This window comes from Macaca mulatta, chromosome 1 (assembly GCF_049350105.2).
Source record: "Macaca mulatta isolate MMU2019108-1 chromosome 1, T2T-MMU8v2.0, whole genome shotgun sequence".
Lineage (NCBI taxonomy): Eukaryota > Metazoa > Chordata > Mammalia > Primates > Cercopithecidae > Macaca > Macaca mulatta.
Genome location: NC_133406.1, coordinates 168756072 through 168782406, shown reverse-complemented (window position 1 = coordinate 168782406; position 26335 = coordinate 168756072). Strand labels below are relative to the sequence as shown.

Below are 26335 nucleotides of genomic sequence, written 5' to 3'. Positions count from 1 at the left end.
TGTGCTATTGGTAAAATCCATCATGAACATCCTCTTCCATCCTCTTCCTCCACTTTTTTTACTTATAATTTTCCCTATCCATTTAAGTGAGTCAGTGATCACTGATAAATTGGATCATGGTTGAAGTGATAAAAGGTTTAACGTATTACTCTTTCATAGAACTTAGCTACTTTTCCACTATCAGTAAATAACCACCCGTTATGTCCTTAACTTGCTTTTTACACAAATTGAATTTCAAGGTGCATCAATAAAATCAATTCCTTTCAAACACCCTAAGTTTTTTATCCCAAATATCCTTTGTCTTACTTATTTAGGAAATGAAGAAAACACAGTGAAATTTAAGTATTTGCTTATGTACCTGCTGTTTGGTCTGAATTCAAATTCATGACCAGAAAATTCAAAGAGAACTTAATATGTGAAATCCTAATTTGCTTTCTTATTATGCTGGCTTTTGTATGCTCAACAATTTCGTGCCTTCTTTTCCCTCAAACACTCTATATGATTCCCTTCCTTTTACACCAACACACATGCACTTTTATCATCTTAGCAGAAAACCTGGTGTATTAGTCCATTTTCATACTGCTATGAAGAAATAACTGAGATTGGGCAATTTATTTTAAAAAGGGGCTTAATGGACTCACAGTGCCACATGGCTAGGGAGGCCTCACAATCATGACAGAAGGTAAAGGAGGAGCAAAGGCATATCTTAGGTGGCAGCAGGCAAGAGAGCGTGTGCAGGGGAACTGCCCTTTATAAAACCATCAGATCTCATAAGACTTATTTACTATCATGAGAACAGCATGAGAAATACCCACCCCCATGATTCAATTACCTGCCTCCTGGTCCCTCCCATGACAGGTGGGTATTATGGGAGCTACAATTCAAGATGAGATTTGGGTGGGGGCACAGATAAACCATATCACTTTGTTTCATACAGTCAAGTAGGAAATCTCTCCTCTTCCCATTCCACAATCTACCAATTAATCTGCATCTGTGCCCACACTCTCTGCCTTCTTGAATATTGCCATGAATAAAATACTCGTGGTTCTATCAAAGGCCAGCTCTTCAAACTGTGCTTGTATTACATCCCTTATGGCCTCTCAAAAACTTTCCCCCTAATATTATCTATTTTTAATCAATAGTGTCACGTCTTTTTTCTCTCTGCTATCTCTTACTAGAAAAAAATGACAAGAACTATCCTGACTCCAGTCCCTCTTCACTTAGCACCCATTCCTTTATTTGCCTCCACAGTAAGTCAACTTGCCAAGTTTTTAATAGTTGCATTCTCTCCTCAGCCCACTCCAATCAGGTTTCCGCCTCTAACATTCTGGCAGAGTTTCTACAGCTGAAGTTTACCAATGGCCTCTGTGTAGACATGGAGATGTGCTGCGCCTACTCCTTTTAAAGAAAAGACTTGCTCATGCAGTTTCCAGGGGATATGGTGAGCAGACCGCATCCAGCTATCAGCTTCTCCAAGTTTGGTCTCAACCACCTGGCTCAAACAGCCCACGTTCAATGGCTAAGCAAGATGGTAGTACACAGTGACGGCCATTTTGCTGACATGGGCTAATTCTGGTGGGCATTTTGGCCTGAGAACTTCCCCACCAGGTTGCAAAAGCTTAGTTAGACGTTCATCACAACTTAACATTTTCCTCTGATCAGTCTTACTTCCTTCCTCCTTTCCTTTCACAGGCACTATTCCCTAATAAACATCTTACATGCACACCCAGCCTTTGCTTCCAGAAAATCCAACCTGGACAGTCAATACCAGGACTAGATCAAGAAAGCAGGCTGGAAGATGGGGTTTCGTTTTTGGAACTAGATTATTCGCCACATGCAGGCAATGATGACTCATCACTAGTAAGGAGGAACACAGACTGTGCCTGGCAAAAAGTGGCATCCAAAGGAAACTTTCACCTGGTAACCTGGTAGAGTGTGAGGATATATTGATAGAAACAGCAGGTGTTGCTGCTGTTATTGAAATGCATGAAAAATGTACATAAAACTTTACCAGGATTGGATGGCTATGGCTAAGCACTGCTGGTGTTCTACAGTCATGTTGCCAAATACAGTAGCCATTAGCATGCGTTACTATTGTGTATTTGAAATGCAGCTAGTTTAACCTATATGTATTGGGGCCAACAGTCATATGAAAAAATGCTCAGCATCACTAATCATTAGAGAAATGCAAATCAAAACCACAGTGAGATGCCATCTCACACCAGTCAGAATAGCTATTATTAAAAACTCAAAAAATTACAGACACTAGCAAGGTTGTAAAATAAAGGGGAACACTTATGCACTGGTAATTGGGGTGCAAATTAGATCAGCAATTGTGAAAAGCAATGTGGCAATTCCTCAAAGAACTTAGAATTACCATTTGACCCAGCAAATCTCATTATTGAGTATATACCCACAGGAATATAAATCTTTCTACCATAAAGACATATACATGAGTATGTTCACCACAGAACTATGCACAATTGCAAAGACATGGAATCAACCTGAATGTCCACCAACAGTAGACTGGATCAAGAAAATGTGGTACATATACACCTTGGAATACTATGCTGCAATTAAAAAAAAATAATGAGCTCATGTCTTTGCAGCAGCAACAAGGAGGCCATTATCTAACTAAGCAAACTAATGAGGGAACGGAAAACCAAATACCACATGTTCTCACTTATAGATGGGAGCTAAAATGATAAGAACACATAGACACAAAGAAGGGAACAACAGACGTTAGGGCCTACTTGAGAATGGAGGTTGGGAGGAGGGAGATGTTCTGAAAAACTACCTGTAGGTACTATGCTTATTACTTGGGTGACAAAATAATCTGTACACCAAACTTCTGTAAAGCGCATTTTACCTATATAATGAACCTGCACATGTGACTCTGAATCTAAAATAAAACAAAAGCTAAAAAAAGAATAAATAAATAAAAATAAACTGTATGTACAAAATCGAAGCAGGTTAATTTTTTAAATAATAAAAGCTCTAGCAGAGTGACAGTCAAAGAATCCTGACCCACAGATGGTTACAGAGATGTTAATAAAACACGGCATCCATAGGAGCAAAACAAAAAATGTTTTGTTTTGCTTTACATTTTAATATGTTACTACTAGAAGTATTTGAAAGTACCTAGGTGGCTCATATTATATTTCTATTGTACAATCGAGCATTATAGAACAAAGCATTTAGATTAGGTATAGGAAAGCTAGATGTAGAAGCCAGTGGGCCTTTTATATTTTATATAAAGAAGTCAGCATCTGTTCTAGTGAGGGGCTAAAGAAAGCTGAGGCACAATTCTGAAACTAGGATGACTCCTAGAAATACAGAAAAAGTGATGTTGGTGCCAGTAACAGCTTATTATCTTCTCATGGTAATAGAATTCTGCCAAGCAACAAGCCCCACCATATGCATAGAACTATTCAGCTTTTCTATTCTTGGAAAAGACCTAGTAATTAGATGATGGGAAAAGAGATGTCCAACAGTAAAGACTGTATCATCAGTGGCACTGAAAAATGAATCCAGTTATGCATCAGCTATGATTGGAGAGAAAGAAAACTAGTAACATAAAAATAAATGCCATGATAGACCAAATACAACAAGAATCCTCTATTTAGTATCCTTGGAGAGGTTCAAGAAGGGTTTGTATCTGTAAAATAAGAACAGTATATTATGAAAAAGGAATGATCATAGAATAAGAAAGAGCTCTTGAAAATTAAGCAAGTATTTACTAAAACTAAAAATTGAAATGAAGAATTGAAAGGTAAAGTTGAGGACATTTTCTATAACATGAAAATAAAGAACAAAGAGATAGAAAAGAAAAGAGAATCATCTGGGGAAGTATATTTTACTAATTCCATAAAATGCTCCAGAAATAGATGCCATTGTATGCACAACTCATTCTAGAAATAAATTAATGCAAATCTATGTCAAAGGGGGGAAAAAAGTGAAATTGAAATGCCAGAATTGCCCTGGTAGGCTCTGGAGGAAGGGGATAACAGGGTCAGGAAAATGCTAGGATGAATATTCAATGTACAGTTGAAAGACCCTGTAGATGAGTACACTCCACATGAAGGCCAGAAGACACCAAGGCTATTATGTAGGTGCTAAAAGGATGACACAGCATCAATAAAAATTCCCTGATAACTCTCTGGGCAAGAACCAGAAGGGGAACAGGCTATTACAGATTGTGTCCCACTGATGCCAGTGTGGATAATAAGATTTCAAAATATTAGGAACAAAGAGGCAATGTTTCATTGTCAGAATCTAATGGGGTTGTACTTTTATTTTTTGGTAATGAAAGCTATATCAGAGTGATAAACAAGAAATTGTGACCCACAGATGGTTATGGAGATGTTAATAAAACACGACACCCGTAGAGACAAAATAAATAGACTGCCAACATGAGCACTACTCAGATTTTAGCAGCAAAAGAACTCAAAATTAGATGACCAGGAGATTGAGGGCAGTCACAGCAATAAAAATTCATGATCCCTTTCCCAGTTTCCAGACCTGAGCCAGTTTTCAGACAAAGAACCCATTCAATGCAGATGTGGCACTGACTAGGAGTAAGGAGCCCACAATTATATGGTAAATGTACATGATAATGATTCCTCCAGTCTTTCCCTACAGGGATTATGGTCATTTGATTGGGGAAATTAAATGCCTAGGTAATTTGATGACTGTTGGACACAAGATTTAAGTTGAAGTTGATACCCAGAGCCCATCATCATGGTCTCCTTGTTGGAGTAGGACAATATACGGGTCATATGACACACAATTAAATGAAGTTGAGGTTAGGGTCCACCTTATAGAGTATCTACTAACAGTCATCTCTCTTGTCATGTACAATCAAGAATGACACTTGGGAGTCGGATCTTTGGTCACTTGGGTCAGAGCTATCACACAGCATGAGGCCAAGTGAATATCCCTGAACTTGCTCCTTCCCTCCTTCAGCAGGGAGAATAAATCAAAATCACTATTTAATCCTGGGAGTGGGAGATGGGGTTAAAAATTAGTGCCACCCTTATGGATTTCACGAATGTAGAGGTATTTGTTCTCATAATATTATTATTTAATTTACTAGTCTGAACCCTGGAAAAACAAGATGGATTCTGAAAGATAACTACAAGCTTAACCCAGAAATAGTCCCCTTTTGCATCTGCCATGCCAGATGTAGTATATTGCTAGAGCAGATTAATATGGCCTAAGGAACTTGGTATAAAGCCATTATTCTGGAAAATGTGTTCTTTTCTATCTCAATCAGAAAAGACAATCAGAAACAGTTCACATTTACATGGATTGAACAACAATATTAATTTATAGTTTTGCCTCAGGGCTATGTTAACTCTTCTGCCCTCTGCTATAATATAGTCTAAAGAGATCTGCACCATCTGGATAACCCACAGTACTTCACATTAATCCATTATATCAATGATATTATATTGATGATGCCAGATGAGCAAGAGGTAGCTAACATTCTGAAGGCCTTGGAATAACACATGCATTCCAGAGGGTGTGAAATAGAACCTGTGAAGTTTAAGGGGTCAGGCTGTCCAAAACTATTTGAAGAGTCCTAAGTAAAGAATAAATACTGCATTTTGTACTTCCTAACACAAAGAAGGGAATACAATGTCCTAGTGGGTATTTGCATTCTAAAAGGTAACCTATTCATTTAATACTTAGAAATGTACTGGTTGACACAAAAGATTGAACAATATTTGAGTGAAACCAAAGCAGAAAGGGCTCTGAAGAGGTTCAGGCTAAGGTTCAACAGCCCCACCACTTGGGCCACATAATTTGGTGAAGCCTACAGTGTTGGAGCTATCAGTGATGGGAAAAAAAAATACCATATGATATCTGTGGCAAGTCCTAGTAAAAAAAAAATCACAACACAGGCCTCCAGGGACCCGAAGACATCATGACATTTGCAGCAAAACTGTATGTCCTTTGAAAACTATGTCCTGGTAGAGACGGAGCACCTGACCATGCAACACCAAACGATGATTATCAGAAATTACACAAGAAAGAGATACATTTGAGATGAAGCATGAGCGGGACAGGCAGACATAAGCAAGCAACATGAGCAGATAATTCAGAACCCCATGGCAGTATTATTGCACCAGCAACTCCTCCCTCAGCCCATATCCAGGCCTCATAGGAGGTCTGGTATGACCAACTAATAAAGGGGGAAGTGATTTTAATTTGGTTTCCAGAAGGTTTTTCTTTGTATGTGAATGTGAGCCAAAAATGGACAGTAGCTACACTATAGCCTTAAACCGTATGCTTGAAAGACAGTAGTGAGGGGAAATTCTTTCAGTGAGTGAGGGCTTTAGGCAGTGCAACTGGTCTTCTACTTCATGTGGAAAGAGAAGAGGCACAAAATGTAGCCAAGAGGTGGCCTACGCAAATGGCCTGGAAGCAAAAAGCTACACTGTCACGTACAAGGATGAATGACGTAGAAACACATTGATAGACCTACAGGACTTGCACAAAGTGAGAAGATCTATGTATTATATGTTGATATCCACTATAGAACACCTGCAATGAAAGAGGCATTTAACAACCAAGTGGACAAAATGATCTAGCCAGCTACTGCCAGCTAGCCGCTATCATTGGTTTCATGAGTGCTGGTACAATCAGCACATAAACAAAGTATCCATGATGTCAAATATGAATACTACACATGGGTCCAACAGCATCAGCTCCCACTTGTCAAGGCTGATCTAGCTCCTGTTGCTGCTAAGTGTCCAATTGCCCACAACGTGCTAATCCTGAGCCCCCATTATGGCACCACTGCTTGAGGAGACTGGACACATGAGGGCAGGTTGACTGCATTGTTTCCCTTGCATTCTGGAAAGGTTAGTGGTTTGTTCTCACAGGAATAGATTCATTCCATGTAGAGCTTTGCACTTCCTGCCATTTGGACCTGCCTTGGCCAGTTCCACTATTAAAGGCTCATAGCATGTTTGTGCCACTAGCATGGAATCCCATTCACACAGGCTACCCTTTTACAGCCAAAGAGGTGCATGAATGGACTTATGACCACAGGATCCACTGGTTGTATTGCATACCTAATCCAGACTGCTGACCATATAATGTGTTAGAACCACTTGCTGAAAGCATAGCTGAAATGCCAGATTGCAGGCAATAGTCTGAGAGGAGAGAGTGCCATCCTCCAAAATCTAGAATATGCATTGAATCAAAGACCTTTATGTGGTGCTGCGTCCCTGTTAGGAAGAATTCAAAGGTCTAGGAATCAATGGGTGGCATCCCTAATCTACCTCTGTGTAAACATGGCAGCTAGGATGTGTACTTGATCTCTAGGATGCGTACTTTGGAATCAGTCTCACATATCCTAATGTATACAGTAATGGAGATGCTTCCTCCAGAGTCCAAATTTCTGCATCTTTTTTTTTTTTTTTTTTTTTGCCCAGAATTAAACATTTCTTCACAGGATTATGAATAGGGAGACATCCATTCCCTTCTGGAGAAAACCAAATCTCCACTCAATAAGGTGTGATCTAAATATAATCCCAAATTATTTCTAAATTGACTATGCTTTATTCCACCATATCCATGATAACCTTGTTATACCCTTTCTCTCATTCTGGGTAGAAGCAACTGTGAAAAGAAATTGAAGAGGTAAATAAACTTTCAATGTTTAGAGAATATTTGCTTTTCTATGTAAAAAAGAAAACATGTTTTGCATTTCCGGGGTGATCCTTGCTGCCAAAACTGATAAAAATTAACTTGGCAATTTTGATATATTTTATCCTCTATTCTTAGCACACTTTTTTCTTACTCCACAGCATCTCAGACCTGAGCCTATAATCTACAGACAGGTTACCTAAATTTCAAGAAACTTATAGCTTCACACCAGAGTTTCCAGTCCGTATTTTGTTTCTTCTTCCATATTTCCTGAATTTTTATATCCTTAAGAAAAGGCTGTACAGATAAAGTGTTGAGAAAACAGTAGCAATGATAGCAGATTTACCACCTGCCCATTTACTGCCTGCAGATTTATGGCCAATACAGCCTATTTTGCCATCTGGGTCAAAGTCATATTTTCAGTGGAAATATTTTGGTAAGTTATTGCTGGCATTTTTTACATGCAGGTGGTGATCACACAGGTTTTATGGCACTTTCATAACTGTGCATCTGACTGAAGTGCACAGAAGCTGATCTTTTGTGAATGTCTACAGAAGCAATTCGATGAAATGAAATGCAGTCTATTCATTACATTTACCAGTGTGGGAGGAACTCCTTAAACATGAAATATAAGCCTGAGAAAGGTGCCAAGTCATCTACCCTGTTTGTTTCCAGAGGATACACTGTGGTACCCAGGAAAAAAAAAAATAATTGGCTACTCTTGCACACTGAGGCTAGTGATACCAAGAGAGTTTCAGAGTTGATGGTGGATATTTGTTCAGAATAGGACAAAAACTAGTTAATTTTGATAACATTAGCCACTACCATTTTCTCACTTTTTTATTGAAAACACGGGGCAGTTCATTTGTTTCTTTTGCTAAACATATAAATATATTGTGAAGAAGAGAAAAGGTCATAAAAAACAACTGGAGAGTGAAAAAGGCATAGGACTCAAAATCAGAAGACCTGGATTCTCATGAAAATTCTATAACGTGAGAGCCATATAATCTTACCCATTTTATTGAGCCTCACTTTTCTCTTTTGCAAATGGAGAAAGGAGGTGATGATAGGAACTACATACTTTTTAAAATTTAAGTATAATTTACATGTACCAATTCAGCCTCAAGTGTTCAAAAAAATGAATCTTGACAACTGTAAACTATTGTGTAATCATCATCCAAAAGAAGTTATAGAACATTTCCATTCACTCCAGTGCCCCTTTACAGTCAGTCTTTGTTCCTCTGCACACATAGAAGCAGCAAGAACTTCTGTTTTCTGTAATATTAAATAGTTTGGGCTATTTTGTACTTCATACAAATGGAATCATCTAACTTCTTTTGCCCACCAGAATGTCTGTAAGATTTGTCCACATTGCATGTGTCATTGATTTATTCTTAGTTATTACTGATTATATACCTGAATAATCAACAATTTACCCATCTATTCTCTTATTTATGGATATTTGAGTTGTTTTTAGCTTTTGATTTTTACAAATTAGACTGCTTTTGTTATTCATGTACAAGTTTTTGTGGATATGTTTTCATTTATCTGGGGTAAATATCTGGGTGTGGAATTTCTAGGTCATAATGCAGCTGTTTTTAACTTTGTAAGAAACTACCAAAAAATTATCCGAACGTATGGTACCATTTTAAACACTCACCAGCAGCTCTAATTGTTCCACATCTCTGCCAACACTTGGTATTATCAGTCTTTTTGATTTTAGTCATTCTGGGAGATGTAAAATAGTATTTCATTGTGGTTTCAATTTGAATTTTCTAGATGGCTAATGAGGTAGAACTTCTTTTCATATGTAAATCACAAAGAATTTAGATGTGGTTTAAATCTCCTTCAGAAAACAGTCTGAGTTCTATTCTCCTCCTCTGTTTTCAATAGGCATTTATAACTCATCTGTGTAGCTTTTAAAATCTCTGCATGCTTTGGTCCCACTTCTACACATTTTCATTCAGAAGATCTAGCATAAACCTCTTTAAAATATGATTCTGATTCACAAAGGAACCACTGGGTTATGCTCCAGGTATCTGACAGGTTTTTAATACTACTAATATATTTATTATAGCATAAAAGGGCAATATAAAAATAATTAAGAACATCAACTTTACGATAAGCAAGACTAGATACTGAATCCTTGTCTACACTTCCTTTCTACGGAATTTTGTGCAAGGTGTGGAATCTCTCTAAATCTCAGCTTCTTAATCTATAAATTGAGAGGAATTATAATACTTACAGATCTATGAAAAGGATCAAATGTGATTATGCATGTAAAATGGTTACCATTTTGCCTAGCTCATAATAAACACTCAATGCATATTAGAAAGAAGAAAATATGTATAGTTAGATAGATAGATAGATAGATAGATAGATAATATAGTAAAACCTAGCTAAACAAGTTAGAATGCCTAATTTTAGTATTTTGACATGTATTCCTTTTACTACTATTATTTAGCCTATCATTCACTTCAGATTATCTCCCCAAACACCTTTCTTACATTGTTTTACCTTTCTCTCACATAGAGAATTTTCATTGCCCCAGGTATTGGCATTCTCAGCTTTCATACGCCACAAAGAAGACACACGATAGAAGACGTGCCTTTATTGGCTGTTTGATTTACCAGTGCCAGGTCTCCTGGATACTCTCTAGTTTCTTCCCACAGTTCCCTCCTTCCATCTGCTGTTCTGATCTAAAATTGTTTGGTCCTAGTTTCTGGATTCTCAGTTTTCTTTTCGCTTCCCTATATACATTGAATGAACATATGCAATCAAGTGTATTCTCTGTCACTCTGCTCTGTCTTTCCCTATTTTTTCAACTATGAATCCATATAGCTCTACTCCAGTAGCACTCTCATGATGATATAGTTTTGATTATCAAAATAAAGTTTACTTTTCTTATCACAATAACCATGATTCTACCTGCTGATCCCTCCTTTCACTAAATCTTCTCTCTCTCTTTTAATGAAAACATCTGTCATTCAAGACTCATTCTGGCTTTGCATTTCGTTTGTTTTGTTTTACAATCAGCTGCTGCTTGCCACTTAAATAGGTCTTTTTTCCTTTACCTGAACAATTTGCAAATAACATGATGTACACTTTCTGAAAAGAGATGTAAGTAGATTTCCATTTCCTTAATATTAATGTAAGCCTATGGAAGTAAGGAAGAAAGATTCTTCCCCTTTTTATTGTGAAAAGAAGTGTGTTTGCACTGACTTGGTTTGAACTTCACGACAAAGTTTTTGTCATTCATTTGTACTAAAATATACATTCCAAGAAAAAAATTGTTTTTGAATTGTTAAATTTTTGCTTACTGACAAGGACAGGGATGGCTAGTTACCTACATTATTACATTTCTAAAATGTTAAAATGCAATGACTCCTTTTATGGAATACTTTTTAATGCATTTGTGAGGCCTAGGGATAATGACAAAGGTAAGAAGAACATCCATTAAACTAACTGGGGAGTGGTGTGCAAATAACATTTTATTAAATATGAGAGTCAACATTTCTTTAGTGAAGAAAGGTGAAAACAACTAGTGTTAAATAATAGGGCCTTGGCCGGGCGCGGTGGCTCAAGCCTGTAATCCCAGCACTTTGGGAGGCCGAGACGGGCGGATCACGAGGTCAGGAGATCAAGACCATCCTGGCTAACACGGTGAAACCCCGTCTCTACTAAAAATACAAAAAAAAACTAGCCGGGCGAGGTGGCGGGCGCCTGTAGTCCCAGCTACTCAGGAGGCTGAGGCAGGAGAATGGCGTGAACCCGGGAGGCGGAGCTTGCAGTGAGCTGAGATCCGGCCACTGCACTCCAGCCCGGGCTACAGAGCAAGACTCCGTCTCAAAAAAAAAAAAAAAAAAAAAAAAAAAAAAAAAAAAAAAAAAAAATTAATAGGGCCTTTACCAAGCTATTGCTTTTAAGCTTATACTTTTGCTCAGAGCAGTTGCCACTATTGGCTTTTCTCCTTTCACAGTGGTTTCCCAAAACATGAGACTTGTGATGAAATCTAGTTTGGTATGGCTTCCCAGTACATAGCTAATGACTTGGCAGAAAAAAGAAAAAAAAAAAAAAAAAAAGAAGCTTTTTTTTTTCCTACTCTATTGTGTTCTGTTTTATGAAAAAAAGAGCAGAGAGAAAAATAAAAAGTCTTTCCTTTAAAAAAAAATAAAGCTTTTTACTACAGAGAGATAGAAACAATCTCATTCACCATTGATGGGTAAAATTTGATAGATTGCTGATAATTCTCAAAAGAATGACTAGCTTTCCATTTGCCAAATGAATTAAAGGGTCTACAACTCTTACCGACAGGAATTTTGTCATGCAACTCTATTCAATCAATGAAAAAGCTGAAAGACTCTCGGTAGATAATCATTCTTTAATCTCTAACGCCTTAGATTTTTCCTTACAGTTTGTGACTCAGTGTTTTCATGGAAAATACCAAAAAAGAGAAGAATAGGACTGGTATTTGCTGAATCCCTTTCCTCAGTGTCTCATATTTTTTATTACTGTTCTCAACTCAGAAAATACAGAAATTACAAACAAACAAAACAACAACACAGTTGCTTTCTAAAACATTTGTTTCCAAAATTAACTAGATAAAGACAAGAATAGGTAACACAGAATTTTTGCTTTTTTGTTTTTTTCTAAAATTATGCTCCCTCCTTGGATCAGAATTTTATGTAACTCTACCAAGAGAGAGAGACAGGCATGAAAAAAAAGCATGACATCTTCAAGGTTTTTTTCTTTATCCCAACTGACCCAGATAAAAAATACAAATCCTATGTCAATGATAAAGATGTAAAAAAGAGAAGGAAAAAAAGAAAATGGAACCAAATGAAAGGTCAGGTGAACAGTTAAGTAAATAAATATTTTATTTCTCATAGATTCTGAAAGAATTCAATAATTTCTTTATAACACATCTAAAATCTCAGAATCAACTAAAGAGTAGCATTTGCTTTTAAAGCCAGAAGAATATTTAAATTACAGCATTATCCCACATAATAATGTGTAATAAGTGGTACAGTAAAGATAAGAACTGAATATTTTGGGGTAATGGGAATAGAATAACTAGTTGCTCTTGCTCTGTATTGTAATTCTTTGCCTCTTTTATTCTGAAACGAAGCTGTGAATTTCAGAGAAGGAATGTTTTTCTTTATGTCCAAAGTGTTTAGTTCAGTTCTCTGCTCAATGTTAGTATTTAATAAATGTTTAAAAATTGTTTTTAGCCCTGAATTAATTCTACTCTTCATCCCTTCATATGGCAAGCAGGGATAGAAATAGGAAAAATTAAGGAAAAGGATATAATAAAGAAAAAATAGCACATGTATTTTAGGTTCCCAGGAGTAAGTCAGAAACACACCCTGTTGTTGCTACATAGGTTTTTGACTTTTTGTTTTTCTCCCATGACAAAATATAGGTTCTCTTTCCTTTCTCATTTTTTCTTTGTCTCCCTCTCTTTTTCTTTCTTTCATGTTCACTCTACAATCCACACAGCTCCTCACAATTTCACTCTTTTCACTCTACTTCTAATAAGTATGTTGGTCATGTCTGTGGGATACAAGTCCACATTGCTTCGTCTTTCCCAGTAACCTATGCCTATTGCCATCAGAGACCAAATTCTTGAGTTTCTAACTTTCTAGCAAGGTACACCTGCTGTCCTGCACTCCACAGGAGCTGCTGTTTGTTCTGATTCTGTGTCATTATTTACTGCCTGCAGTGTGAGCTGTGCTCCTTCAAGGAAAAAAGGTTTGGCTTATGTTTTCCTCCCAATCAATGCACAATGAACACTACTGACGGCTGAGCCATGAGACAAGGCTGAGGGCAGAGAGTCAAGGGCCTATGTATGTGTTTCAGGGCAGGTTCATTTCCCAGGGAAAAAAGAGGAAAACACTATCACGTTTGGAAATTGTGTAACATCCGTATAGTTTAACCCTCCTTTTTCATCTCACAGTCTCTTGCTACTGTCTAAACTCTGAATCCAAATTAAGTTGGCAGGGAACCTTCAATATACTTTGTGATTTTTTAATAGTTCTTGAGTTTGCAGGATACAGGAGTTTTTCTGGAGTTGGCTATTATATGAAATCAAACTGAAATTAATTAGTATTAAATCCTCAATGGTTTTTTTGTTGTATCATATGTTCCTTTGAGTTTTTTCTTTGAAAAATTAAACTGAAATCTTCATTTCTTTTGAGATTTAACAGATATTGGATGCAGCATATCTCTGGCATCACCAACCAGTAAGTAAAAGTCTGTTCCATTTCCAGCAATACTCCAAATCTCAATGCAATAAGCTCCTATCAAATTGATGAGGCAGACAACCAGTCTTTTTCAGAGACACCACACTCCAACTGTTTCCAACAGGGGGTTCTGATATATAATCGGAGCTGCTGCCTACAGCTCGGCGATACCTCAGGACTAGACTCTAAGGTCCCGAACACTCGTTTGGTTTCTTGACCGCTGTAGTCTAGCCCATAATTTAGTGCTTACTTTTACCAAAATTGAAATGGCCAAAGCTTTCCTCTCTTTAGTTAGCTAAGAAAAAAAAAAAAAGAAAAAAAATACAACACAACAACAAAATCAAAAAATGCTGTACCCTTTAACAAGCTCTTTCAGGATTTTCACAGCGTACTCTTAGGGTCCATAGTGAAATGTATAGTTCCATCCTGAATATTACAGCACAATCTTTCTCAATGTGGTTTGGCCAGGGAAATGTTAGGCACAGCCTTTTATTACTTAAAATAACTACCTCCCCCAAGTATTTGCATGTATAGTCTGCCTACCTTTAACAGATTTCCTTACTCACTGGGAATTTTTTTTTTCAGTAACCTCATTAATCTTTTCCTCTGGTCTAATCTTCTTTAGGGACACTAGCCCACGACAAAAGAGTTACATAAATCAGACCCCAATTGTGGGTTAAATTCAAATTTTCTTCCACAGGACTCTGGGGCCCCTATAGATCAAGAAATAGGACTTTTCACCTTTATCAGGGTCTCCAAACATTTCAAAACCTCAAAAGACCTCTGAGGCAGGGATGGTAAAGTGTTACTGCAGTGTTACTTTTATATCTGACTCATTTATTTATTATTTCATTCATTCATATAGCAGGTAGTTCCTTAATATCTATTTGGTGTCCAGCATTGCTCTAGACTAAGTTGAAAAGTTTTCTATAAAAGGGGCTAATAGTAAATATTTTCAGCTTTGTGAACCATAATATCTGTCACAATTATTCAATTCTGCTATTGTTACAAAAAAACAGTCATAGACAATATGTAAATTAACACACAGGAGTGGCTGTGTTGAATAAAACTTTAAGTAAAAACAAAATAGACCGTGCATGAGACTTGGCCTACGAATGGTACTTTGCATTCTTGATACTGGTGATAAACCAACAACAACAAAAAGAAACACAAACCTCTGCTGTATTGTAACTTACATACCAGATATGTAAGTAAAGCAGTTAGTTCAATGTTAATAAGAGTCAAAGAAAAAAAACAGAGCCACAAAGAAGGATAGGGAATAAACAGGTAGGTCTGAAAACACCCATTTCATTAGGATACTACTGGACTTTGCTCCACATTGAAATTTCCATCTCTCAGCCACTTTGTAAACTTCGTAAAGTTTAGCTGTTGGTTGTTATAATTCAATCATTTGTTCAGCAGATATTCACTCAGTGTTTATTACATGCCATAAATATTAGTATTTATTTCACACAATATGTAACACCATGTGTACCATTTGGAGATAGGAATTCTGGAAATATGTTAACCTGTTAGATTAGAAAACGTTTCTAAAGACTGACTCCCACATTTCTCAATGTAGCCTTTGACATGAGTCCATTGCATGAACTAATGAAAATAGAAACGATAGTAGCCTTCTTTGACTGGATGAGTCTATGTATAAAGATGTAAACAGAAAAACAGTATGCTGTCTTTTAGGACAGTGTCTTTTAGGATGGCCAATTGTTGCTGGGACAGACATTGGAAATTGTATGCTTCTTCAAATCACCAAGTACTCAGTATCACTGTGCTTGGCACTATCAAAGGATCAAGGTGGGAATGTGATGTGGTTTCTGCGCCTAGGGAGTTTTTAGAGAAAAAAATTGCAAATGAAGCTGTTAAGATTCTTTGAGTGGATAAAAGCTATTCTAGTCTGGGGTCATTCATGTTACTCATTACATTCCTCATCTTTACATACACAATGTATTGTTAAACTTCTATTCTGGATTAGAGTTAAGCATTTTAAAAAGGGAGAAAGTTATACCTGACATATTTTCATGGAGAACCTACTGTGAGTCAAATACTTCTGGGCACATGGGGTTATAAGGTCGAGCAAGAAAAATTGTTTTCTGTCATCAGAGGGCTCATTATTGTAAGTGAGACACAATCCTGTAAGCAGACAATTACAGCACGATGCTACAGGTGCTGTGACATACTATTACTGGATGCTACTAAAGCACAAAGGGCGTGAATGTCGGCTACGAGACAGTGGGAAGATCGAACTCATGTTGGTCCCTGGGGATGTAGGAGGATTTCTATAGAGAGGAAAGACCAAGAATATTTTGGGCTGTGACAAATAATAATAATAATAATAATAATAATAATAATAACAAAAGCAATGAGGCAATAATGAGCATACTGCTTTTTTTTTTTTTTTTTTTTTTTTTTTTTTTCGAGACGGAGTCTCGCTCTGTCGCCCAGGCTGGGGTGCAGTGGCCAGATCTCAGCTCACTACAAGCTCCGCCTCCCGGGTTCCCGCCATTCTCCTGCCTCAGCCTCCTGAGTAGCTGGGACTACAGGCGCCCGCCACCTCGCCCGGCTAGTTTTTTGTACTTTTTAGTAGAGACGGGGTTTCACCGTGTTAGCCAGGATGGTCTTGATCTCCTGACCTCGTGATCCGCCCGTCTCGGCCTCCCAAAGTGCTGGGATTACAGGCTTGAGCCACCGCGCCCGGCCAACATACTGCTTTTAAGTGTGGTGTCCATGGAGTGTTGTGGGCTGAGTGGGAGCCCTGGTTTGAAGGAAGTAGGAAGTACTGACTAGAATGCATTTTTTTTTTTTTAGATGGTAAGAGGAAACAACTCTGGGTTTTAAACGGGGAGTAACAGAATGAAAGTAGGACTTTAGGAGCACTGGACTGATGTAAGTACGCAAGATGGATTAGAGATGGTAGAAGCTCGAGTGAGAAAAATCAACTGAGCACCCCTGCGATAATCATAAGCTTAGATTAGTGAGAGAGTAATGGGAAAGGAGAGAAGGGCAGAAGCTGAAAGACAGTTCAAAGGAGGAAATGACAGGACTCAACGACAGACTGAATACTAGGTTTGAATGAGAGGGAAGAATAAAAGATAGCCTGGAAGAATAGTGATACAGGTGACAGAATGAACATAGCAGTATGAACTGACAACCAGACGATCAAAGTGACACACCACTTGTGCCATATGTCTGAAAGCTCTTCATCAGAGATACAAAGCTGAAAGGAAGGTTGTCTCTAGATTTTTCTTGCTTGGGAGTAAACGGGTAAATGATGAACTCTTACAAAAAGAAGCCCTCTAAGGCACTAGCTGATGTGACCTCATGTGTCAGACCAAATTAAAGGCCCATAGAGTGAGGGTCAGCTCTGATGTCTGTACAATTTAGAACAGCAAATAGACATCAGATTTTCCTTGTGAAGTCTCATCCAGGTCACCTATAAACCATAACAAAACATCAAATAACAATAGTTGGTAGGTCCTCAGTAAAGATTTGTTGAATTGGTCTGAGGATAAGGGAATTAACAACAAGTCAGTGAAGAGCTGATTTACCTCTTTAACATTGGACAGAGTGGAGAAATAACAACTTTAGCAAATCACAAAGTCAAGGCCCAATTAGGCAAAACAGAATGGCCTCTTCTGAAACTCAGGTGTAAAGTGCACTGTAATGATTACATAAAGAATCATGGAGAATTTCAAACAGGGAAGCCTGCTCTATACAGAATTTGTTTCTCTACTTAAATGGTTAGCTTTGACTGTATAGTGTTGACTACAAACCACATGTTAAGAACAGATAGTATTATTAAACATCTATGTATGTATATATTTGGAAACTCAAAATGGAAAGAATCAGTTATCTGTGATGTCCTGAGGTAGCACTGATACATAGAAAGAAAAACATCATGAAAAACAGATCCACAAATCTAAAGTTGTGATACAGAGAGAATGCATTTTTATTACTTCATTCAACCAATAAGGAAAAATTACATTTTATTCAATATGGGCTACTATTTTTTGAGATCATCAGAAAATAAAATTGCTACTTTTTGTTATGCGTTTACTCACAGTAATATAAATATAAGTCAAATGCATTATGAACATCATTTTTTAAGTGAGAAAAGTACTTTTTGCACCTGGCATAACAAGATGTTAGGACTTTGCTTTGCAATAGTAAAATGAAAAAAAGGATTTTGTAAAAATCTGAGTTAGACTATCAATGGTCTCTTCTCAGGAGTTAGAACGAAAAATTATACACTGTGAAAGAAGAGAAAATTTATTTCTCCATGGTTGGTCAAGCCTAGAATTCTCTACAGAGAGAATCTTTCTAGGGGAAAAAAAAGTATTTTTATGAGCTGGAGGCAATGGAGAAGGAAGCAGAGCAGCAAACAAAACAAATGACAAATGCATTTTGAGTTGGTGGTTCTAGCAGGCTGGTACTTAGTGTGATTTCCTATTCTGTCTCCAGCAATACATAAAGCTGGGTCAGTCTTTCAGCACTTGACTCGGGCTTCTGACTGCACTAGACCTGATGTTACAAACCAGCTGCACCAAATTTATACTGTGTTTTCTATAGAGTGAGCTGAAGCGATTTGGTTCCAAGTGCCATTCTTCATATGCTTAATTATTTTGACATTATTTTCAGAACTTTATGTTCATTTCCCTTTAGAACCATAGCACTCTCACTGCAGCATAAGCATAGCATTTAAACTAGGCTTCCAATTAGTCTGCATCTTTATGAATAACTTGTCTTGCTCTGCCTAAATTATTCAGCTTAGAGTTGTTTCTGAAATCATGGATTATTTTTAAATTAATTGCATAATAGTGCCAAGCACAGGGCCTAGCATATGGCAACAATTAATAAATGTTTGTTGAATAAATAAATGAGTTTCACTTCAGTCATGGATTTTGGCCTACCTTTTCACAATGTTAACCAAATAAACTGCATTGTATTGGAATGTGAAGCCACCTACATTAATATTGGTATTTGCTTCATAAAACCTGCTTTGATTCATGGTTTAAAGATTTGAATTGGGAGTAAGAAGAAATTGGTATCTAGATCTTCAGTTACTGATGTGATGGTTATTTTTACTTGTCAACTTCACTGGGCCATGGGGTCCCCAAATTAAATATTATCTCTGGATGTGTCTTGGAAAGATGTTTCCAGACGAGATTAGCATTTGGATCAATGAACTGAGCAAAATAAATTGACCTCCCCAGTGTGGGTGGGCACCATCCAATACATGGAGGATCTGAATAGATATAAAGGTGGAGGAAAGAGGAATTCACCCCCCCCCCCCATTTTTTTTTCCTCCCTCAGTGGTTAAGCTGAGACATTTAATCTTATTTACTCCTGCTCTCAGACTGGGTTTTATACCATTGGCTCCACTGGATATCACACTTTCAGAATCAGACTGACTTATACAACTGGCTTTCCTGGGCCCCCACTTTCAGAAAATATATTGTGGAAATTCTCAGCCTCCATAATTGTGTGGGCCAGTTCCTATTGATGGCGCTTCTCAGGAGAATCGTGACCAATACAGCTAACAACTGTTTATTTTGTTCCCTTCTGAACACGAGAAGACCTAGGCTTAAAGTTATACAACTTGGGAGTAAATATTGGCTTCTAGCATTGCTGTGTTACAATAATAGAGTTTTGTTATCTCTGAAATTGTAATAATGCCTACCAAACACTGTTGTTTCAAGATTTTAGGAGATCACACACACACACTCCCCCCCCCACACACACAGAAGTTATCTGTTGCTGTATATGAAAACACCCAACACTTAGTGACTTACTCATTTTTGCTCGCAAGTTTATGGAACAGCTGGGCAGTTCTGCCGATCTGAACCAGGCTTGACTGATGGCAGCTAGGCTTTTTTCCATGGTCTTTGCCTGGTTGTTGGCTTACTCACGTGCCTGACAGTTGGCTGGCTGCCAGCTATAGTGATGGGGTTAATAGGGTTATGTGTTTCTATCTGTCTTTCTACTTATCTCGTAGTATGGCAGAGTTCAAGACAGAGAACAAATAAATGTCCCCAGTTCTCTTCAAAATTCTGAACTGACATCATGTTGTTTCTGCCGTGTTCTATTGGTGAAAGCAAGTCACAAGGGCAGCCAAGATTTGCAGAATGGGAAAACAGACTCTAACTCTTATCTGGAAGAACTGCAAAGTCACATTGCAAAGGCATGAGGATGAAGGGAGCAGTAGAAAAATTGCACTCATTTTTGCAATCTACCATAACATAAAAATTGTTACTATATGCATACGTGCAATAAATCAGATTTTTTGTTATTATTGTCTGCAACCTCTCTCCTTCCTTATTACACTTTTTCTTTCACTCTCTCCTTCATTTTATGTTTGCAATTTCATGGTTCTAACAAAAGAGGGTGCTCAGTATTGATTAACCAAATGACTAGTTATTTCCTGTCAGTCCCCCAACTTATGTATATCAAGAAGTAATCGCAAGGGATTGCTCTTGCAAATTTCTTGAATCTTGCAGTTTCTGAATCTTTCAGTATCCTACTGCAACCAAGGAAGGTATAGTAGCATCATGGTTAAAGAGACAGTCTCTAGACTATTTTGTTTTGAATTATAAGTCTATCAATTTGGAACTATGTGACTTTGTGCTAGGAAGTTTATCACTTCGGTACCTCGGTTTTCTTGTCTGTGAAATGGAGTTAGTGAGGTACTAAAAAGATTAAATGAGGTTGTACACTATATATACATATATATGCCTAGTCTATAGTATGTGTGTGTGCACATATGTGTCTTTTATATTTAAGTAATTAATTTGTTTCAGTGAGACATAAAATCATAAGAATTCTGGCCTCTCTGGTGATTAGCAGATAATAAGGCAAAGCTATTGCAGGGTGGCTGATGAGGCTCCCTTATTATCTCATGCTGCCTCTACCCCCTAATCTCTGACTATGTACTGCATGTTATTGACTTTGGAGTTAAACTCAAATGGAGAAAATCCAGGCAGGTTAAATCTACACGTTATTTTAAAGAAAATTTTAGACCTATGAGAGGCATTTGGGAGGCTAAGGAGGGTAGATCACCTGAGGTCAGGAATTCGAGAGCAGCCTGGCCAACATGCTGAAATCTGGTCTCTACCAAATATACAAAAATTTGCTGGGCATGGTGCTGGGCGCCTGTAGACAGAAGAACTGCTTGAACCTGTGAAGCAGAGGTTGAAGTAAGCCGAGATCATATCACTGCACTCCAGCCTGGGCAACAGAACAAGGCTCTGTCTCAAAAAAAAAAAAAAAAAAAAAAAAAAAAAATATATATATATATATATATATTTGAAGTTAGTACTCTTAGTCTTAGCACAAGCACAGCTTGGGGAAATAATGAAAGCTGGTGGAACATCATTTCTTCTTGTATATATCAAGACTACCTAAGAAAGAATTGGGACTATGGAGATTTCAGTTTCAAAACAGAAAGAAAAGATAATTTCTATTAAAAAAACTCACTCTAGCCGGGCGCGGTGGCTCACGCCTGTAATCCCAGCACTTTGGGAGGCCGAGGCGGGCGGATCACAAGGTCAGGAGATCGAGACCACGGTGAAACCCCGTCTCTACTAAAAATACAAAAAATTAGCCGGGCGCGGTTGTGGGCGCCTGTAGTCCCAGCTACTCGGGAGGCTGAGGCAGGAGAATGGCGTGAACCCGGGAGGCGGAGCTTGCAGTGAGCCGAGATCGCGCCACTGCACTCCAGCCTGGGCGACAGAGCGAGACTCCGTCTCAAAAAATAAATAAATAAATAAATAAATAAATAAAAATAATAAAAAAACTCACTCTAAACAAAATTACACTTATATTTTCGCCAACATTTTATGTATGCAGTACTCCTTGCTATTGTTAAACAAAGAACAGTAAACAAAACCTAACCGTGATTCCTCACCTGCCATATATTTTTACCTGCTACTACACTTCTGAGAAAAAGCATATGGCAAAGTCAGACCTCATGACTAAATACTCTTCAGAAGCACATAACTACATTTAAAGACATTTCTAAGAAAGACAGAAGGAAGGAAGAGAAGCAGGGAGCAAGAGAGGAAGGACAGGCGAAAGGGAGGAAGAAAACAAAAAATCAGGAACAGAAATCGTACCTCAATGTATTCAGCAAAATTTGAATTCTGCCAAACTCATCCTTGTATTATTAGTATGTTAACAACTAACTGATCTAACGCTGTTTACGGTCAAGTCACCTCTTCCTCTCACTTTGCATCTCAGACAAATATTAGCCTATTCACAAGTAACTCCATGATTAGCAATTCCAAGAGAGCCCTGTGACCCTGTTTTCAGATTGCTTTTGAAGAGTAGCTGATAAAAATAGTAGAAATAATAACTATCATTTCCGAAAGGACTTCTCTATATGCATGACACTATTCTAGGCATGTTACTTATATCATCCTCGTTCCTAACAACTGTCTGACAAAGTAGATATTATTCCTACTTTGCATATAGGAGAGGTTCAAGTTGGCAACTGTTAAGAGGAAGATCTAGGATTCAATGTAGATCCCTCTCATTCCAGACCTTGTGCTTTCAGTGTGAAAATAACTTGAACACTGACATTGTATTTCTCTTTAGACTTTTTTTGTTGCTGTTAAAATACACTTTGTTGATGTTAAATACATTCATTCTTTGTCCTATCCAGAACATTCAGTCACGTTTGTGGTCCTCTTGTTAATTCTCTCCACATTCTCTGCATCACTCTTTTAATAACTGAACCCTGACTGAACACAGCACTCTATCTACCCTATAATAAATAAAGAGTAGATAACCTTATGTTTCCAACATGAAATGTTCTTTCAATATTCCTCCATTTACAATAGCAATCCCACCTCCCAAACCCCCATTAGCACAACCTTAATTAACGTCTATTTAAAGCAGTAAAGCAAGGTCCATGAAATAGATATTGAGCTATTGTTAATCGCTCACAATTAGGTACTCACCTAATTAGAACAAATACTAAAATATATAATCTAGTTCCCTTATTTCTTTGCTGGAAAAATCAATGAAAAGTACATTTTAAAAGTAAGATGAATTTGTATTCTTCCTGATATTCTAACTATATTAATGCCAGATCTAAGACTATTAATTAAGAGTGAAAAAATGTATTTTTCTAAAAGTTTTATAATCCCTGATAACACCCCATTTGTCCACATTGTTTGAAGTACATTGAAAAAAATAAGATCTTATTATCCCAGTTTCTAGGGTCTATTTTTTTTTCACCCAAATATAGTATATAATTAAATAATGTATTTTGACTAAAAGTTATTTAGAAAATCATAAGTATATGCTTTTGAGAAAAAATTCACTTTTCAAGAAAATAAAATTGGATAATACAAAAAACCAAGAGGTTAGACACCAAAGGCAAAATGGCACTGCTCTGCCACATGGCTCCAATGCAGCATAAAATATGTTTTAAATATAACCATGTAAGAAAGCACATCCTTATATAATTTGGGAGCTATATATACTCTTTTGGGAATGAATTATCAAACTATAAATGATCTCTTTCTACAAAAAGATGCATTTAAACATACTTTTTAAAAATGATTAGGGAAAATCACTACTTGTGCCAAGCAAAGAACTCCTAGTTTTGACTAAGGTAAAAGTCATTGATACATTAAGATGTTGATAATCCCATTAGAAAGTTCTTAAGTTTTAAAATAGAAGGTTACATCTAGTTTACTGATTAGCTAAGTAGGAAATACAAAGGCATATTGCAAGTCTTTGGCAGTGGGTGTGAAGTGTTTTGTTTCATTCAGAGTAGTCTTGAACTCTACTCTGTTAAACATCTTCAAAATGACATGCAGTTGGTTGTTAATGACATTAATTAAATTCTCAGATGAGAAAGTATATCAAGCAATGAGACATCACATAATAGTACAAAAAGCCTAGAAAAAATGGCCTGAAATTAATCAAATGAGATTTAATCTTGAACTGCAAAGGCCAGTATTTGATTAAAAAACAGATTCAATAAAAGTTGAAGTAAAATTAAAAATCAGTTTCAATAAAGAGATATTTCAAATAGTTAATATAAAGTTGATTTGATATTCTGTAATGGAGTTTGAGAAAATGTAAGCTGTTTTTAAAACAGAAATGAACTTGAAGTTCTTATAGTAATCATCACCTAAAAAATTTCAGTGCCTAGCTGACCACAATGGGAAAGTTGAAAAGCTATGTGCATACTTGTGCCTTAACAAAACTTCTATGATCATCAGACACTCATCCAATAGAAGGAAAAAGGGGTCCCATGAGGAATCTGAAGATAATTGAAAAAAAAAAAAAAAGAAGTATAGCTGCATGAAAAGAGACCAGATTTTTTTTTTTTTTTTTTGGACAGAGTCTCGCTCTGTCACCCAGGATGGAGTACAGTGGCATGATCTAAGCTCACTGCATTGCAACCTCCACCTCCTGGGTTCAAGCAATTCTCCTGCCTCAGCCTCCCGAACAGCTGGGATTACAGGCATGAGCCAACATTTTTTTTTTTTTTTAGTAGAGATGAGGTTTTGCCATGTTGGCCAGGCTGGGTCTTGAACTCCTGGCCTCAGGTGATCCACCCATCTCAGCCTCCCAAAGTGCTGGGATTACAGGCGTGAGCCACCACTCCTGGCCGAGACCAGACTTACGATGAATTTCAACACGTCCTTCAAAGGTACCAGGGCTTTCTAAAGAAATAATAAAAATTAAAATTACGGAAAATAAAATCAAGAGAGCAAAAAGAAGTGGCTTAGATAGAGGAATATGATTTTCATTATGATAAAACAGACTGCTTCTTCATTTGCAGAGTTGGGCATATTATTTGCAAATATTGCAGAGGATTTTATTTTAACCAGGACTTTTAAACTACTCTCCACAAAGCAATCTTCACCCTTATTTCTGAAAAGATTTTACTATGTTTTTGGAGAAAATCTATTCACTTCAAAGTGCTTCTTTTGCAATAGTCTTAGAGCTTTCACATTGTTATTCTTTGAAGGACATGCTGAAACTCGAGTTACATAATTACAGCTTTACAAAATAAGTCCTCTATTTTGAGATTCTTAGTGGCGATTTCTTCTTACTAGTATTAGAATAATGGAAACAGAACATAGCTGCAGGTGACGATGTAAAATAGATACCAAACAAGAATGTAATAAGGCGTTTCCATTTTTATCAAATGTGATTATATGCATTATCTCCAGAGCGGATTTCTTTTTTTCTGTAAATATAATTCCTGGAAGTGCTTGCTTTACAGGACTATGGAAGTGGGCTCAGTTTGAGTTTCCCTATCATACCTGATTTAAGTGAATCAGGAAACATCGTACATCAAAAACATCTGTAGGATCATGAACAGTGAGCAAAATATAGTTCAACAGCTGCAAATATGCTTAGAATTGTGCTGCCATAAACACTCTAAAGTGTTCAGAATTACCACATCATTAGAGATATGTTAAAAGTCAGTATTTGTATATGTTCCAAAGTTATCTTTTATTTCATCTCTAGAATTGAAAAAAAAAGATATATCTGATAAGTAGATTCACCCAATTATTGTGGTTCCTTCAAGGGACTTGTCCTTTTTCTACATCATTAATAAGTTTCTGTGATATATCAGATGTGGAAACAAAAGCTTTATTCTCTTTCTCCATTGTTATACTACAAATAAAAGATTTCATATTCTTAGCTTAATTTTTACTTTAAAAATGTAGACTTCGCTCTGCTATATAAAAGTTAAGATACTCAGAGTAATCGCAACCTAAAAAATTCCATTGGGTAAATGACCATTTGGGAAACTTGGAATGTTATAAATAGTTTTGTGCCACGACAAAACCTGTGTCATGACTAATTTTACGAGTCAGGTTGGCTGGACCATGGCACCCAAATATTTGGTCAAACATTATTCTAGCTGTTTCTGTGAGAGTGTTTTGAAATGAAATTAACATTTAATTGGAAAAATTTTAAGTGAAGTAGATTGCCTTTTATAGTATGGGTGGGCCCCATCCAATCAGCTGAAGGCCAGAATAGAACAAAAGATTAACCTCTCCATGCAAGACAGAACTCATTGGCACCAGCCTTTCATCTTGAACTACAACATTGCTCTTTCCTGAGTCTCCAGCCTAGCAGGCTACCTGAAGATTTTGGACTTACCAACCTCCACAATCACATGAACCAATTTCTTAAGGTAAATCTCTTTATATAAACATACACATCCTATTAGTTCTATTCCTCTGGAGAACCTTGACTAATAAAAACTGCAGGACCATCAGGCAGTCACCCAATAGAAGGATCAAGAGATCACATGAAGAATCCTATGAGAAGAGGATTATATAAAATATGAATGTCTCTTCAATTTCTGCATAATAACGTAATTTTCAAATATAAATTTACATGTAAATATATTTTATTTTCAGATGAAGTTAGGTCTCCTAGGC

The 26335-nt window shown here is 37.0% G+C and overlaps 1 protein-coding gene and 1 long non-coding RNA gene across 2 annotated transcripts in view; one reads left to right on the top strand and one right to left on the bottom strand.

The window, feature by feature from the left end:
• The window catches only part of NEGR1 (neuronal growth regulator 1), an 885521-nt gene that overhangs the window by 420372 nt on the left and 438814 nt on the right, over nucleotides 1-26335 (bottom strand).
• LOC144332851 (uncharacterized) overlaps nucleotides 1-26335 on the top strand; it is an 82672-nt gene that overhangs the window by 27713 nt on the left and 28624 nt on the right. The window lies entirely within an intron of this gene.